This window comes from Culex quinquefasciatus, chromosome 1, assembly GCF_015732765.1.
Source record: "Culex quinquefasciatus strain JHB chromosome 1, VPISU_Cqui_1.0_pri_paternal, whole genome shotgun sequence".
NCBI lineage: Eukaryota > Metazoa > Arthropoda > Insecta > Diptera > Culicidae > Culex > Culex quinquefasciatus.
In genome coordinates this window covers 119,444,827-119,461,022 of record NC_051861.1, presented here as the reverse complement: position 1 = coordinate 119,461,022, position 16,196 = coordinate 119,444,827, and the positions used below count along the sequence as shown (strand labels likewise).

The following is a 16,196-nucleotide window of genomic DNA, read 5'->3' as shown; positions in this document are numbered from 1 at the left end:
AACATTGACTGACTATAATAAGAAGAATTAAAATGAGGTAACAAGTAGTTTAATGTGCGCGTTTGTCGAAAAGGTATTAATTTAGATAACAAATAATTAGGTTTTTTAGTGAATATTATTTTCTGAATTGTACAACATGATCTGAATCGATAGAACTGGGCAAAAGGACAACCAATTAGTGATTTTTGCAAGTGGGTAACCCTGGAGTAACGAGACAAATTGTAGACATATCTGATGCATGCATTAAGTGCGATACGAAGTTTGTTGATAGCTGCGGCCGAAGCATTAGTATATACAAAATCTCCATAAATGAAATGAGGAAATATTAAGGACTTAAAAAGCCTTGTTTTCGTGGCAGAGTCAAAATGTCTAGTAACTAAGTTAAGGCGTTTTAGCACTCCAAAGATTTTACCACATTGACTGTTTATGTGGGCATCCCAATCTAAATCAGATGTAAAGATAACACCTAAATTGTTAACTCTATTTACAAATTCGACCTGTTCGTTTCCAAAAAGTAAAGCAGGACAAACAATAGGAGATCGCAATTTGCTAAAAATTATTGCTTTAGTTTTGGACTGATTAATTGGCAAAAGGTTGTGTTGAGACCACTTGTAAATATTTGAGAGATCTTTGTTTATTTTATTTCTAATAACAGACAAATCGAAAACGGAATCAGAACAAAAATAAATCTGAACATCATCAGCAAACAAATGGATTGAGCAATGTTCTAAAACTAAGGGTAAATTATTGATAAAAAGAGAAAAAAGTAACGGTCCTAAAATGGAACCCTGAGGAACACCAGATCCAATATTTTGAAAAGTTGATAATATCCCATTACAAAAGACAGCTTGACTGCGATGTATAAGGTAAGATTCAATAAGTTTTGCAGCTGACTCAGAAAAGAGAAAATCAGAACGAAGTTTGTTTACAAGTTTTCGATGTGATACCCGATCGAACGCCTTAGCAAAGTCTATTAATAACAGAATTGCAATTCCTTTTTTATCTAAAGTTAAAGCGATATCGTCATGGACTTTCAGCAAGGCTGTTTCTGTGCTATGATTTTTACGAAAACCAGATTGATACGGATGCAGTAGGTTCAAATCGTTGATGAATGAAGAAATTTGAGTGTTAATAAGTTTCTCAAAAACTTTTGAGAGTGCACTCAATATACTAATTGGTCGAAGGTTAGCAATTGCAGAGGAGTTACCTTTTTTCTTAATAGGTATCACTTTAACGGTTTTCCAGCCCTGGGGATAGATAGAGGTCTTAATGATGCTATGAAAGAGGTGTTTAATCAGCGGTAAAATTAGTGGAAGCATAATTTGTATAAATTTGATCGGAACACCGTCTAGGCCAAAAGCGTTGGATTTTATTGAAAAACCGAATTAATAATTTCATAATCAAGAAAAGGTTTGAAGGTAAAACCATTTGGACAGGCTGCAAAAGTGGGTATCGTTGAATCATCCATGGTAAAATTAGAAACGAAAAAGTCATTAATTTGCTCACTAGAGATATCAATACTATTACTACATCGATTATCATCTTTGAGTCCTAGTTTTTTAACGTTATTCCATAGTTGTTTGCTTGGAAGATTTGTGTTGAATTTCTTTCTATCATGAGTTGATTTTGCTTTTCTTATCAAAAAATTGGTACGATTTCTAAGAATTTTATAATTCACTTTATCACTATCAAGTTTAGAGGATTTCCAAGTTCGATAGGCAAGATCTCTGTTCAACATGGCTCTTTCAATATCAGAATTGAACCAACAATTTTCATGTTTTATACGCATTGACTTTAATGGAACGAACCGATCATGAAGATATGTTAAGTTTCTCATAAAAAAATCTAAAAGAACATTAGGATTGTCAATGCTATAAAAGTCACCCCAGGCAAAGTCATAAAACGCATTTTGGAGTTCAGCAAAATTAATTCTTTCATAATTTCGAAATTGTACGGTACTGTCAGAGGTTTTAGATAAAGAGTAATTTAAAGAAAAAATGATCATATCATGATGAGAAACTCCAGGTAAAGAGATCTGATTATTTTTAAGAACCATGTGAGGGAATCAGTGATAAAAGATCAAGTAAAGAACAACCTGAACTGTAGAAATAAGTTGGCTCGGAGTTGATGAAAGAATAACAAAATTAGATACAACTTCTCGAAGGTGTTGCAAACGATATGAATTATATAATAGGTTGGTATTGAAATCACCTATAAAATACGTAGAATTGTATTTAACGCTAAAATTTTCAAAATGGCTTTTTAAAATATCTGCACAGTTAAGATTAGGGGGATTATAATATACCGCAAGCAAAAAGTTTTCATTAGCATGACGAAAATCAAGTAGAAGAAATTCTGTAATTTGTCGGCCATAATCAGCATCGTAGATGGATTTATTTACAATACGACAGGACAAAGTGTCACGATAGTAAACACAAATGCCACCACCATGTCTGTTTCGATCATTTCTTATAATTTTATAACCCTCAATTGCTATCATTTGATCAGTGATCTTATCACTCAGCCATGATTCAGTCATACATATAATATCGAGTTTACTGTTTAATAAGACCGATTAGTTGATATTAGTAATTGACAGCATTGACAGTTGACAGATTAGTAATTGTTGACAAGTTAACTTAAGAAATCGAAATTGTACTTACCATTGCTCAGCTCACTTACCTTAGAAATTGTCAGTCAACCTTCGATTAAGCATCGTTCACTTTAAACTTGAAGTCCGTACTTGAGGTGCAATCCAGGAAATTTAATCAAAGTCTCTTCAATTCAGTGGCAACCCTCAGCACACTTCACAGCACAAAACCGAAACGTGTTTGCAAAACAATCGAAGCCACAGACACACACAATTGACATCTCAATTGTGGTTTGTCATGTCATGCCGACAAAAGAGCTGTCATCGGAGGCTGGTGCGAACAGTAATCCTTCGACCCGTACGTGACGGCCTGAATGATGCATTTATCGAAGCTTGTACGCAAATTAATTCGCTTGTCTTTGCAATATATCGAAGGCATTCAGGCGTTGATGTCGGGTTTACCTGAAGGTAGACACAACGGTAAGCCTCACGCTTCAGCCAAGTTGTCTACAATGGATTACGGTAATCGCCTACCGATAGGCATCCCTTCTTTTACGACTGTTCTAGTTTATTTTACATCATTGCAAATCACCTCCCCAAATATCAATAAGCTCACACCGATTTTATCTCCCTCGACAATGACCGTTCGGCGGGGATAAACTACACTTGCAGACATCTTTACGGTCCCAAGCCTTTTCTCTCTAAAATTACCCGCAAAACTTTGCCAGAGGGCGCCGCACTCTCGCTACTACTTCTCCGCCTATCTCGATGGCAATAACTCAAGCAATTTTATGACCATTTAATATGCAACCGAAAATCTGCTCCCAAACCCCGCCCGAGGGGCTTATCTCGATCGAGTGCGCCTTGGTCCTCGCTGGAGCCACCGTTTTCGATTTAAGAGCCAATCGAGATAATTAAACCCGGAATATCGTGGGCAAATTTTGGGCCGCGCGCGCCCACCAGTAGGCAACCGACGACGGAACTCTAATCAGAAAGAGGGAGTCCGGAAGAGCGAAAGTCCGGTAATAAAATAATTCACTTTTTCTTTGCTGGTGGAGCTTTTCAGGGCTCCGATAAAAATTCAATAATATTTCCAAAGTGGCTTTCCTTTTTCCACTGCAACCGAGAAACGAAAATTTCTGTGGACAAAAATATCGTTTCGATCAAAGAGATGCGATAAAAATTGGCAAAAGCTGCTGCTGCTTCAATTTATGGAGGAAGGTGCACTGCTTAAGCATTCGGAACAGACGAATCCCGGTTTGGGATGGCTTCCCAGCGCAAGAAAGTTACACAAAATGTCAATAGAGAATGCTGATTGAATTTGGGTGCGGGCGCGGTTTCCGAGCAAATGTTGACAAATCCTATTGAAAGATCTTTCAAAACAACACGTTTTCTGGAATTGAATAAAGTGGATGGAAAGTTCATGGATTTTTAAGATTTTAAATCAAATTAAATTGTTTTGAATCGCTAACTTTAATACTTTCAAAAAATCAATCTTGGACAAAAAAACTTTAAAACATGATTTTCTTATTTATTTTTATTAGTACCAAGTACTTACCAAACAAAAAAATTGACAAAAATGACTAAAAAGGACAAAAATGACAAAAATGATAAAAATGATAAAAATGACAAAAATGACAAAAATGACAAAAATGACAAAAATGACAAAAATGACAAAAATGACAAAAATGACAAAAATGACAAAAATGACAAAAATGACAAAAATGACAAAAATGACAAAAATGACAAAAATGACAAAAATGACAAAAATGACAAAAATGACAACAATGACAAAAATGACAAAAATGACAAAAATGACAAAAATGACAAAAATGACAACAATGACAACAATGACAACAATGACAAAAATGACAAAAATGACAAAAATGACAAAAATTACAAAAATTACAAAAATGACAAAAATGACAAAAATGACAAAAATGACAAAAATGACAAAAATGACAAAAATGACAAAAATGACAAAAATGACAAAAATGACAAAAATGACAAAAATGACAAAAATTACAAAAATTACAAAAATTACAAAAATTACAAAAATTACAAAAATTACAAAAATTACAAAAATTACAAAAATTACAAAAATTACAAAAATTACAAAAATTACAAAAATTACAAAAATTACAAAAATTACAAAATTACAAAAATTACAAAAATTACAAAAATTACAAAAATTACAAAAATTACAAAAATTTCAAAAATTACAAAAATTACAAAAATTACAAAAATTACAAAAATTACAAAAATTACAAAAATTACAAAAATTACAAAAATTACAAAAATTACAAAAATTACAAAAATTACAAAAATTACAAAAATTACAAAGATTACAAAATTACAAAAATACAAAAATTACAAAATTACAAAAATTACAAAATTACAAAAATTACAAAAATTACAAAAATTACAAAAATTACAAAAATTACAAAAATTACAAAAATTACAAAAATTACAAAAATTACAAAAATTACAAAAATTACAAAAATTACAAAAATTACAAAAATTACAAAAATTACAAAAATTACAAAAATTACAAAAATTACAAAAATTACAAAAATTACAAAAATTACAAAAATTACAAAAATTACAAAAATTACAAAAATTACAAAAATTACAAAAATTACAAAAATTACAAAAATTACAAAAATTACAAAAATTACAAAAATTACAAAAATGACAAAAATTGAAAAAAAAAATTAAGTTAACAGCTTGATAAAATTTAATTTGCTCTTCAAGTACGGACTTCAAGTTTGAAGTCTTTTGGTAAGGAGCTAGTTATGATTGACAATTTTTGAGGTAACTGAATTGAATGCGCTTTGCAATGGTAAGTACAATTTAGCTTTCTATAACTAACCTGTCAACAAATTCTAATCTTTCAATGGAACGCCCGACGGCCAGTTACCCAAAACTGCCGCTAGGTGCGCCTTTGTTGTACGCTAAATCCCCCTGGTGTCATTTGCGTAGAACTAGATTATATAAAATAGATGCCGCCACTATCACGTAAACACTGACCGTGCCAGGTAGTGACTTGAAACTTTAAAAAAATATTTAAAAATATTAATTTTTCACTCTAATATTCAAACTAACGAAGGCAAAGTTAGTTATTATGTTTCTAAAATCAGCTCCGTATATTTACATTACATTATATTAAAAAATATTTGATTCTGCCTCAAATTTTGTTATTTTCCGTTTCGTACAGACTTGCAATACAGAACGGTAGACCTTGTTTATGTTTTTGTTAACGTTTTTGCGATTCATTTTAAATTTTACTTTTTGTGGTGCAGCTGAACCTGTGTCCCCTCGAGTGCGTTGCAATAAATTCCGGGTTCGCCCTGCAACTAGTTCCGTCCGTTTATGGGCAAAATTTTTCGCGTGTAGCAACAAGCCGGAAGAATACCTGGAACTAAGAATGCCGCAAAGGCCGTGAAGTCGGCGTCGGACGGAGACGACCAGGTTCCGGGCTTTTAGTACGACCCGGCGTACTTAAGTTCTGCATCGCGCTGGATGACGGAGAAGGCCCTGCCGGAGAATATCCAGCACCGGATGAACGCGTTGAAGCACTTTCAGAAGAAGCACCTCAAGGAGGCCAAGTTCTTCGAGTAGGTTTACGCCTTGGAGTGCAAAATTTAATACCATGAGCTGTACCAGCCTCTGGAGGACCAGGAAGCCGGAAGCGGTCATCATCGGGAGCCGAAGTTGGTGATGGGTGAGGTCGAGTGGAAGGAAGGTGAGGTCGAGTGGAAGGAAGAGTCCGAGGACGAGGTTGACGCCGAAGTGATGAAACGCTTCAAGCGGATGGCCTTCAAGTATAAGAACCAGTACTCGAAGATCATCAAGGGCGACATTCCGGCGTTCTGGTTTACGGAGTTCTAGAATACTTGGACCGTGGTCGACATGTTCCAGCCGCACGACGTACCGGTTCTGGCCCACTTGACCAATGTGGACGTCATCGAGTTTCACTTTTTGCCCTACTTCCGTAACCGTCCTTACATAACAACACTTTATGCGTTGCACCGTCGACCAAGATGATCCGTTCAACTTTGAGCCCGGAGATTTTCAAGTGCACTAGCTGCACGACCCAGTGAATCCCGTCTAAAAACGCGCTCAAACAGCGAGGGTCATCCGCACCCTGACGAAGATGCTGCCGAACGCCTCGTTCTTCAACCCACTCAGGTGCAGGAGGACGAGAAGAACGTCGAAGACGAGACGGAGATGCTGATTACGTCGGACTTTGAGATTGGACACTTCCTGCGCGTCCGCATCATCCCGAAAGCCACCCTGTACTACAACGACGAGGTGATAGACGAGGACGACGACGGCGAGGAGGATGAGGACGAGCGGACCGGAAATACCGCGGCGCCAAGAAAAATTACGGCCAAAATCCGGCCGAGTGCCAGCCAGACAATGAGGTGGATTGAATCGACGGAAAAAAAACGCTTCGCTGCTTGTTCCTGTTCCATCGAAACCTTTTGAGATCTAGCCTCGCATTTTTTGGAAACGGCTTATGTACTCACCCACAACATTCAGTCTACCAGAGAAGATTGCGATAAGATGAAAAAGAACGGGCCTCCGATTCCAACCTGAGTTGGCTAGAAGAAGCAAAAGGCCAAGGGACCGTACCATGTCCGGATCTCCTGGAACTGGTAACATTTTGTTAGCGTTGTTCAATCAAACGTCGGCAACGCAACGATCCAATGCATTTTCGGGAATTTAAAAATATATAGCAAATAGCAACAGAATTTAAAAATATATAGCAAATAGCAACATCAAAATAGCAAATCAGTGAAATAGGATACGAAAATGTCAGAAAAAAGCAAAACCGCAAACCAGCAAAATAGCAAAATTACAAAAAAGTTAAATAAGGAAAAAAACAAAATAGCTATTAAATTTAAAAAATAGCAAGATAGCAAAATAGCCAAATAGCAAAATACGAAATTGAAAACAAGATCAAAATACTTACATAAAAAAAACAGTAAAACAGCCAAATAACATCCAGTATAATAGCAAAATGGCAATAGCAAAAAAGAAATAAAAAGCAAAATGGCAAAATAGCACAGTTAAAAATAGCAGGTAACAAAATACAAAAAATAGATAAATTTAACAAAAAAAAAAAACAAGAGAATAGCCAATTTGCACACCAATAAAAAAGCAAAATGGCAAAATAGAAAAATGGCAATAAAAATACACTGAAACCCCTGGTTGTTTGACTTTATCAAACCAACGAGGTACAAACTGAAAAAGTGTCAAACGAAAAAGTGACCAACCACCGGGGGTTGAGTGTAATAGCAAAATGTCAAAATAGCAAAATTAAACAATAGCAAGTAGCAAAATACCAAAATGGAAAAAGGCTAAATTTAAAAAAAAAAGCAAAATAGCCAAATAGCAAAAAAGCAAGGGAGCGTTCTTTCATTAAGTAACGCAGTGGGAAGAAGGGGGGTGCCCAGTTAAAAAGCAGCCCAGTTAAACAACGCCTAGTTACCGAACAACTACTGTAGCAAAAAAAGCAAAGCAATCCACTTTAACGACCCCCGGGGGGTTTGTGGTCTCTGTTGCAAGTTTCTGCTCATTTCTAGGCGTCCGAAGGTTATGTGTGGTGAATCACCCAAAACCTCTTTTACGCAAATGGACCGACGTTTTACTTTCCCATCCGATATCAAACCCGCGCCAACTTAGGGATCGGCAACCGAACCGCTAACCACCGCGCCACGAGGCCCTCTAACTACTATAGAGCAGTTCTCTCAGATTTCAGTCATTCGATTTTTTTTGTGTTTTTTAATCCGACTGAAACTTTTTTGGTGCCTTCGGTATGCCCAAAGAAGCCATTTTGCATCATTAGTTTGTTCATATAATTTTCCATACAAATTTGGCGGCTGTCCATACAAATTCAAAAATCTGTATCATTTGAAGGAATTTTTTGATCGATTTGGTGTCTTAGGCAAAGTTGTAGGTATTGATATGGACTACACTGAAAAAAAATAATACACGGTTAAAAAATTTGGTGATTTTTTATTAACTTTTTATCACTAAAACTTGATTTGCAAAAAAACACTATTTTTATTTTTTTTTTTTATATGTTTTAGAGGACATAAAATGCCAACTTTTCAGAAATTTCCAGAATGGGCAAAAAATCTATGAGCGAGTTATGATTTTTTTAATTAATACTGATTTAAAAAAAAAATCGAAATATAGGCCGCAAAATTTTTTCAACTTCATTTTTCGATGTAATATCAAATTTTCAGTCAAAAAGTACATCAGTGAAATTTTGATAAAGTGCACCGTTTTCAAGTTATAGCCATTTTTAGGTAACTTTTTTTAAAAGTCGCAGTTTTTCATTTTTTTAAATTAGTGCACATGTTTGCCCAATTTTGAAAAAAAATATTTTTGAAAAGCTGAGAAAATTCTCTATATTTTACTTCTTCGGATTTTGGAAAATTGATTTATCAATTTCACTGAAGTACTTTTTGATTGAAAATTTGATTTTACATCGAAAAATTAAGTTGAAAATGTTTTGCGACCAATATTTCGATTTTTTGAAAAAATCAGTATTGATTAAAAAAAATCATAACTCGCTCAAAGATTTTTTGCACAACCTGGAAATTTCTGATAAGTTGTCATTTTATGTCCTCTAAAACATATCAAAAAATGAAAAAAAAATAAAAATAGTGTTTTTTTGCAAATCAAGTATTAGTGATAAAAAGTTAAATAAAAAATCACCAATTTTTTTTTACCGTGTATCATTTTTTTCAGTGTAGTCCGTATCCATACCTACAACTTTGCCGAAGACACCAAATCGATCAAAAAATTCCTTCAAAAGATACAGATTTTTGAATTTTCATACATTATTTTTGTATGGACAGCTGCCAAATTTGTATGGAAAATGATATGGACAAACTGATGATGCAAAATGGCTTCTTTGGGCATACCGAAGGCACCAAAAAAGTTTCAGACGGATTAAAAAATACAAAAATTAAAATTGAAGAAAAAAGACCGATTTCGTAGAGAATTGCTCTGTAGCATAACAGCTAAATTTAGACAAAAAGCTAGGTAGCAAGTATAAGGCCAACTTAAAAAAAACAAAATAGCATAAAGCCAACAAAAAATAAGACCGTTTCAAATATATTTTCAAAAGTTCATGTCGCCCCCCACCACTCGAAAAATCAGGGGACAAAAAAAAATTTCAATAAATTTGAAAATTTTAATGAAATTAGACTTGCGATGAACTGAAAACTATTCAAAATTGCATTTCGCATAGTTGATAACCACTTTAAGCATGATTATAAAATTAAAAAAAAAAGTTTAAAATATTGTGTGTTGTGTGTGTTTTTTTTTGTGCAAAAAATATTTTTTTTCGTCAAAACTTAAGTTTTGTGAAAACTAATGATAGAAAAACAACTGTGGGGGAGAGTGGGGAGACTAGATCCCCGGGGAAACTTGATCCCTAGCCTGTATCTCGTCAGCATGCGGGTAAACAAATTAGTTTTGTTCTAGAAAGTTGTCGAAATTGACTCAAACTCATTGTGGAAAACAAAGAAAAAAATAAAAATGTTCGGAATGAGTTACACAATTTTTTCTAAAAAGTGCTGCCAAAAAACTCCAAGAGATCTTTTTTCTTTGTTTTGATATATCTAGAAACAGTTCAAATTTATAAAAAAAAATGTGTTATACATGAATTGTTTGATAAACTTATCAACTACAAAACCCTCACGCATTTGACGTTAAAATTATTGTCATTCTATTTTTACAACCAATTGTTTAAAAAGTGCAATTAGGGAGACTTTATCCATGCATTTTAACAGTAAATGAAATTAGTCTCAAACTTAATTAATTGGTTTGGTATTTCGTACATGGTTTCCTTTAGTATAGCTGTAGGTGACTTACTACAATTTGAACCATTTTTCAAATATTTTGTTTGAACAAGTTACCAGCTAGATTTAACATGCTCAATGTTTTTAAATATTTTACATACTTAACTTGTCATATTTTAAACAAAAACGATTAGGCTTTATGTTCTTATTCATCCATTTTGCTTAAGATTTCTTCAAAATTTTGAAAAGGGGATCAAGTTACTCCTAACATTTCGAAAAAGCCGGTTAAAAATATATTTTTTGAAACGTTTGGCATGACTCGAAAAGATCATCTGATTAAATAACTTTATTAGCCAAAAATAGTTGAATGTTATAGCTTTCAATTCATGCAAAAAGTTAATAGTTTTGTGAGAAATTAAAAGAGTTATGTGCGATACAAAAAAGGGGATCAAGTCTCCCCACTCACCCTTTGTTGTAACTATGGCAAGTATTTAATTTCAATTTTTATCTTTTGCCCCCCTTTCTTCGCCTTTGGCCAGAGGCAAGGGACATTAACTGTAAAGAATATTTGCAACGGCCTAATTAAAGAATATAAAAAATAAAAATACTAATGAGCGAGTTGTGGCGCTTTAACCACGCCAACAATGTCCCGAGCATTTGTGGAAATACAATGTCCCATCCCTGAGGGACCTGGAGCACCAGAACTTCTTAGCATAGTGCCAACACTGAAAGATTTTCTTCAGGAGTGAGGCCAATATTTTGGAATGTCTGAGCAGGCTAAATGGAGCACCCGCCGTCGAACAGTTTGTGTTTTTTCTACAATGTATTTATTATGGAGCGAGGTGTCAAAACTGCTCTCGACGGCGGGTGCTCCGTTCCCCGGGGGAGTGGTTCCCGAACGTGTTCTCGATCAACTGCGAAATGTCAAGGCATGAAAAGGATAAGCTGTCCGTCGACTTCGGCCCGAAATTACGCAATCTCGGGAATGATCTACCGGACGTGCTCATGGGCCCTTCCGGGAACCGAACCAGGGGTGGCTTGCGTTGATGGTAGATCTTCAAATACATATCAAAGAACTTTTTCTCGGTTCAAAACTTCGCATCGCAACCACTCCGCCGTGTAGTTGGCGGAAGCCGGATCGTGTACCGCCGCCACGTCCTGCTCGAGCCGTTCTTCGAGTCGTACATCTGGTCACACGAGGCGATCGCGAATGGCCGCCGAGGGGAAACATCTCACGCACTGTGGACGCTTGAAGCTCTTCTACTCGATCGGATACACCGCCTTGGTGTTCTTCCGGATCATCAACAGGTGACGGAACGTTTCGGAACAAGAGCGGCACTGATATAAGCAGTTGTCCAGCCGGATGTAGTTGTGCTCCTCTTCGGGAGAGTCATGCTCGTTGTTCCAGCAAAGTATCGTAACGTCGTACTCATACTTGTAGCAGTTCATCGGGTTTCCCTCCTGTGGCATCCTGAACATTAACCTAAGTTAGACAGTTAGCGATAAACGTGTAGAGCTGTGTATGTGTGAGTGTGAAGCTAGCGTGGATCAGGAGTCAGTCTGGTAGATGAAGCCGAACAATAAAGATGGAGCTCCGCTCCCGTGTTAATGATAAATAGTGTTTAGTTTAATATAAATAAATAGGAAAATATCACATTGGCGATCCTGCCATGATGGTAAATAGTGATTGTGTGAATGAAACCTGACAGAAAAATACTGGAAAAAGTCGATTTCCCTTTGTAAAACAATAAAATAAATAAAAGTTGCGCAAAAGGACAGCATCGGGGCGACGATGGCAGCGGGCAGCCGAGCAGGCATTGTCATTACGAGGCGGTGGGCCTGAGGCCGAGATGCTGGAGTTTCGGTGAGCATGTTCCGGTTGTTTTGTTTGTGTGATGCGAGCGGAGCAGAAATATGTGTGAAAGTATGTGTGTGTGCGAGTGTTATGCGTGATGATTGTGTGCGCGGTCTGATAGGTTAGGATGTTAAAGAGGTTTGAGTGTATGCGGCTCGGTTTGGTTTTAGCAAGAGGGGCTGCTTTGCGTCTTCTTCTTTTCAAATGTCGAAACAATAGAGATCTCCACGGATTCTCTCACGCACACCATGTTTCTGTGTTAGTATTTGTATTTAAAGTATTGTTTTGGTTTTGATCGATTGTGATTGGCTGAATTCCAAGCAGCTGATTTTGTTTACACTATTTTCACGCAGACATAGGCAAATCGAGTAGACAACCCGCCTGTAAAAACCAGCTGTTTACCACGTGCTCGTGGTATAACAAAGGACACAGCTGATTTTGACAGACGAATCATTCTACTCGATTTGCCTATGTCTGCGTGTAAATTTTGTTACAAACTAACACACTCTCGCGTGTGGATATCTCTATGCCCACGAGCCCTGCGCCGAAGTTTCTCCCTTTTCATCTCCCCCGCACTGCGCTTTGCGACCAAACTACTCTTATCTCCTGCATTCGTCACGGAATGCAAAGAACGCAGTAATTTTTCATTTCGCGTTCCGCAGCCATCACCCAGATTTATCGACGCAAGCACATTATTTATGGAGCGGGAGGAAGAGGAATCGAAAGTGAGGGGAGCAGGACTGAGTGTGTGTGTTTGTTGTTTAATTGTGAAATGTCGTTTTTTTTTCGCGGAGTGAATGTGTGATGCACGGACGGCGCATTCAAGGAGTTTTGTTTACATGATGCACGATTAAGGGGTTCTGATTGAAGTAGTCAATTATAACATTACCCAAAATTGGGTGAGCGAAAGTGTGATGTTTACTTTATACACATTGACGAGTTTCAATAGGAATTTTGGTTAATGTTTAGGTGCTGTATGGGAACAGCATCTAATTCCAGTGTGCCTCTAATGTTGGCAGGTCAGAACTTTGACATTCAATTGAAGCTAATTAAAAGCGTTTTCAACTGAAATCCAATGACAAATAGCTCAACAGGAAGTGAGCAAGCAAGTTTCTATCAAAAGTTTTGCAAAATAAGTTGTTTAAAAAGTGAAAATCAGCCAATTGGATGGAGTTAGGAGCGATTGCTTAACCTGCCAAACATACGAGAATTTTCCGTACTTATTTAAAAAAAAAGCTTTATAGCCACGAGTGATTTTAGTACAGTTTTCTTCAAAGAACAGATGTCTTTGTGTGCTTGGGGATGCATAATGATCACTCTTGTCTGATTTTAGATTATCCACTGTAAGGCCTGAGGTAAAAAGAGTCATGAGGGTTTGTGTATAATCATTGGATTTTGAAATACATACTGTATCTATAACATTTTTAAACTGACAAAAGTTTAGTTTCGTAAGGTCTGGTTTGAAGTCCCAAAAGTCCTCAATGGAAAAATATGATAGTTAAAGTACTTAAAATTTATAAAAAAAAAGTTGAAATGTTGTAAATCATAACCAATTTACTATGTTGCGTTTGTTGTCAAATAGTTTGAGAGATATTTACAAATATGCGAAAAATAAAAAGTTGATAGCAGTGGATAACGAATTGCTTTTTCATATTAAACTGCTTGTACCTTCACTGAATGCAATTTCGTGTTAAAAGAATTCTTAAGACTTATATTAATCTATTAAACATTAGTACAAGGAATTATAACGACACACTACACTACTCTGTGCGATCAGGGGTAGTACAGTAATACCGTTGCTACTTCAAAAATGCAAAAACAATGTTTTTTTTAAGAGAAAATGTATAGAAGGTTTTCAATGAAATTGATGATTTTAGAGCATAAAAAGAGATTTTGGATTTTAGATAATAAAGAGATAAAAACAACTGCTGCGAGAAATTGAGTCGGGCTTAGCCCAAGGACAATCGTCCGAAAAAGTTGAGTCGGGTTTAGTCCAAGGCCAACTGCAGCAAAAAAAAAAAAAAGTTCCAGAAGGTTGAGTCGGGTTTAGCCCAAGGCCAACTGCAACAAAAGAGTTCCAGAAAAGTTGAGTCGGGTTTAGCCCAAGGCCAACTGCTGCAAGAGATTGAGTCGGGTTTAGCCCAAGGCCAATCGTCCGGAAAAGTTGAGTCGGGTTTAGCCCAAGGCCAACTGCTGCAAGAGATTGAGTCGGGTTTAGCCCAAGGCCAATCGTCCGGAAAAGTTGAGTCGGGTTTAGCCCAAGGCCAACTGCAGCAAAAGAGTTCCTGAAAAGTTGAGTCGGGTTTAGCCCAAGGCCAACTGCTGCTAAAGATTGAGTCGGGTTTAGCCCAAGGCCAATCGTCCGAAGAAGTTGAGTCGGGTTTAGCCCAAGGCCAACTGCAGCAAAAAAGTTCCTGAAGGTTGAGTCGGGTTTAGCCCAAGGCCAACTGCAACAAAAGAGTTCCTGAAAAGTTGAGTCGGGTTTAGCCCAAGGCCAACTGCTGCGAGGGATTGAGTCGGGTTTAGCCCAAGGCCAACTGCAGCAAAACTAAAGGTTGAGTCGGGTTTGCCCCGAGACTAGCTGCAGCTACCGAAAGAGTCAAGTTGAGTTATTTTAATGGAGAGGATTACACAGTAAAGGACAAAACTGTACAAAAGAATAGATACTAATATGGAGGAAAAAAAAAATACTACAGAAGAACTCCAAAGAAAGTTGTTGAAAAAACTTAGGATCGCGTTTCAATATAATGAGTTAATATAAAAAAAGACGAAAATGTATCGCATAAATAATCTACAAGAAGGATAGGGCACCATTGCCTGCTCAGAACTCACCGAAAAGAATGATGAAACCTCATAACAAATTAAGCTACACAATGCATTTCACAATGAGCAGTTCCACTATAAAAAAAAACAGTTGTACAATCAAAGATATTATCCAAACAATGTTCCATTGTATTAAACAGTAAAGCTGGGATTTATATAGTCTACGTATGTTTGACGACTTAATTAAAAAAAAGAACAAATATAATCTATAACTACAGTTAAACACACATATAGAAAAATATATGAGAAGAGAATGTATAAGACACGAATTTCGAAATAACGAGCCACGAAAATTAAAATTGTTATCAATCAAATTGTAAATAAATAACATATCATACGTACGTCAGTCAACATTGCAAAGTTTATCTCTGAATCGAGGAATCTTATGTATATGAAAAGAAATACAAAAAGGCAACAGCGGTATGAATACAAGTTAAATTTTAACTCTAGTAAGGCTACCACGATAGCATTAAACTCATTTTTGTTGAAGGTAAAGCCCTGAATCACTCTCTCAGAAAAAGCATCGTCATCACAGAATGCTCTCTAATCAATCTCATAAATATATAGAAAGATTCCAGTGATTTTGGTTTATATCAAAAATGGTTCCATCTGTAACAGTGTGATAAAAAGCTCAATAGGCGAAAAACAATCAAGGTTATGCCAAAGATTTGTTAGATAATTTGTTAAAGTAGTGGATGGAAATAGGACCGACTTCTCAAACATATGTAACTGATCACTTGGAAGATAGTAACGTTCTGAAATTCGTTTTATTTAACAATGCTATTGAATAAGGTAATGCAAGCCTTATGGCAACGACAGATTAATGTTATGTTTATTAAAGAAATGAGAGATGTGGATCGGTAAAATGGCGTGAAACATTACATTTCTAAGCAACTTTCATTCAGGTTATTGCATTGTTTCAGTATTATTTGTGTACAGTTACTTTCCTTAGTTGATATATAGACTAATTCTAAACAGTTAATAAACTCAAAGTTAAGGAATGATTTAGTAGGCATCTAATACATCTAGTAGTTTGATCACAGGGAAAAGCAGCCTCCGAATTAGAAAATAGAAGGAGTAAAGCTAGATGAAAGGAGTTGTATAA

At 36.0% G+C, this 16,196-nt stretch overlaps 1 pseudogene; it reads left to right on the top strand.

The window, feature by feature from the left end:
- Positions 1-857: 857 nt before the first annotated feature.
- On the top strand, positions 858-7,332 carry LOC6034980 (annotated as a pseudogene).
- Positions 7,333-16,196: the final 8,864 nt, after the last annotated feature.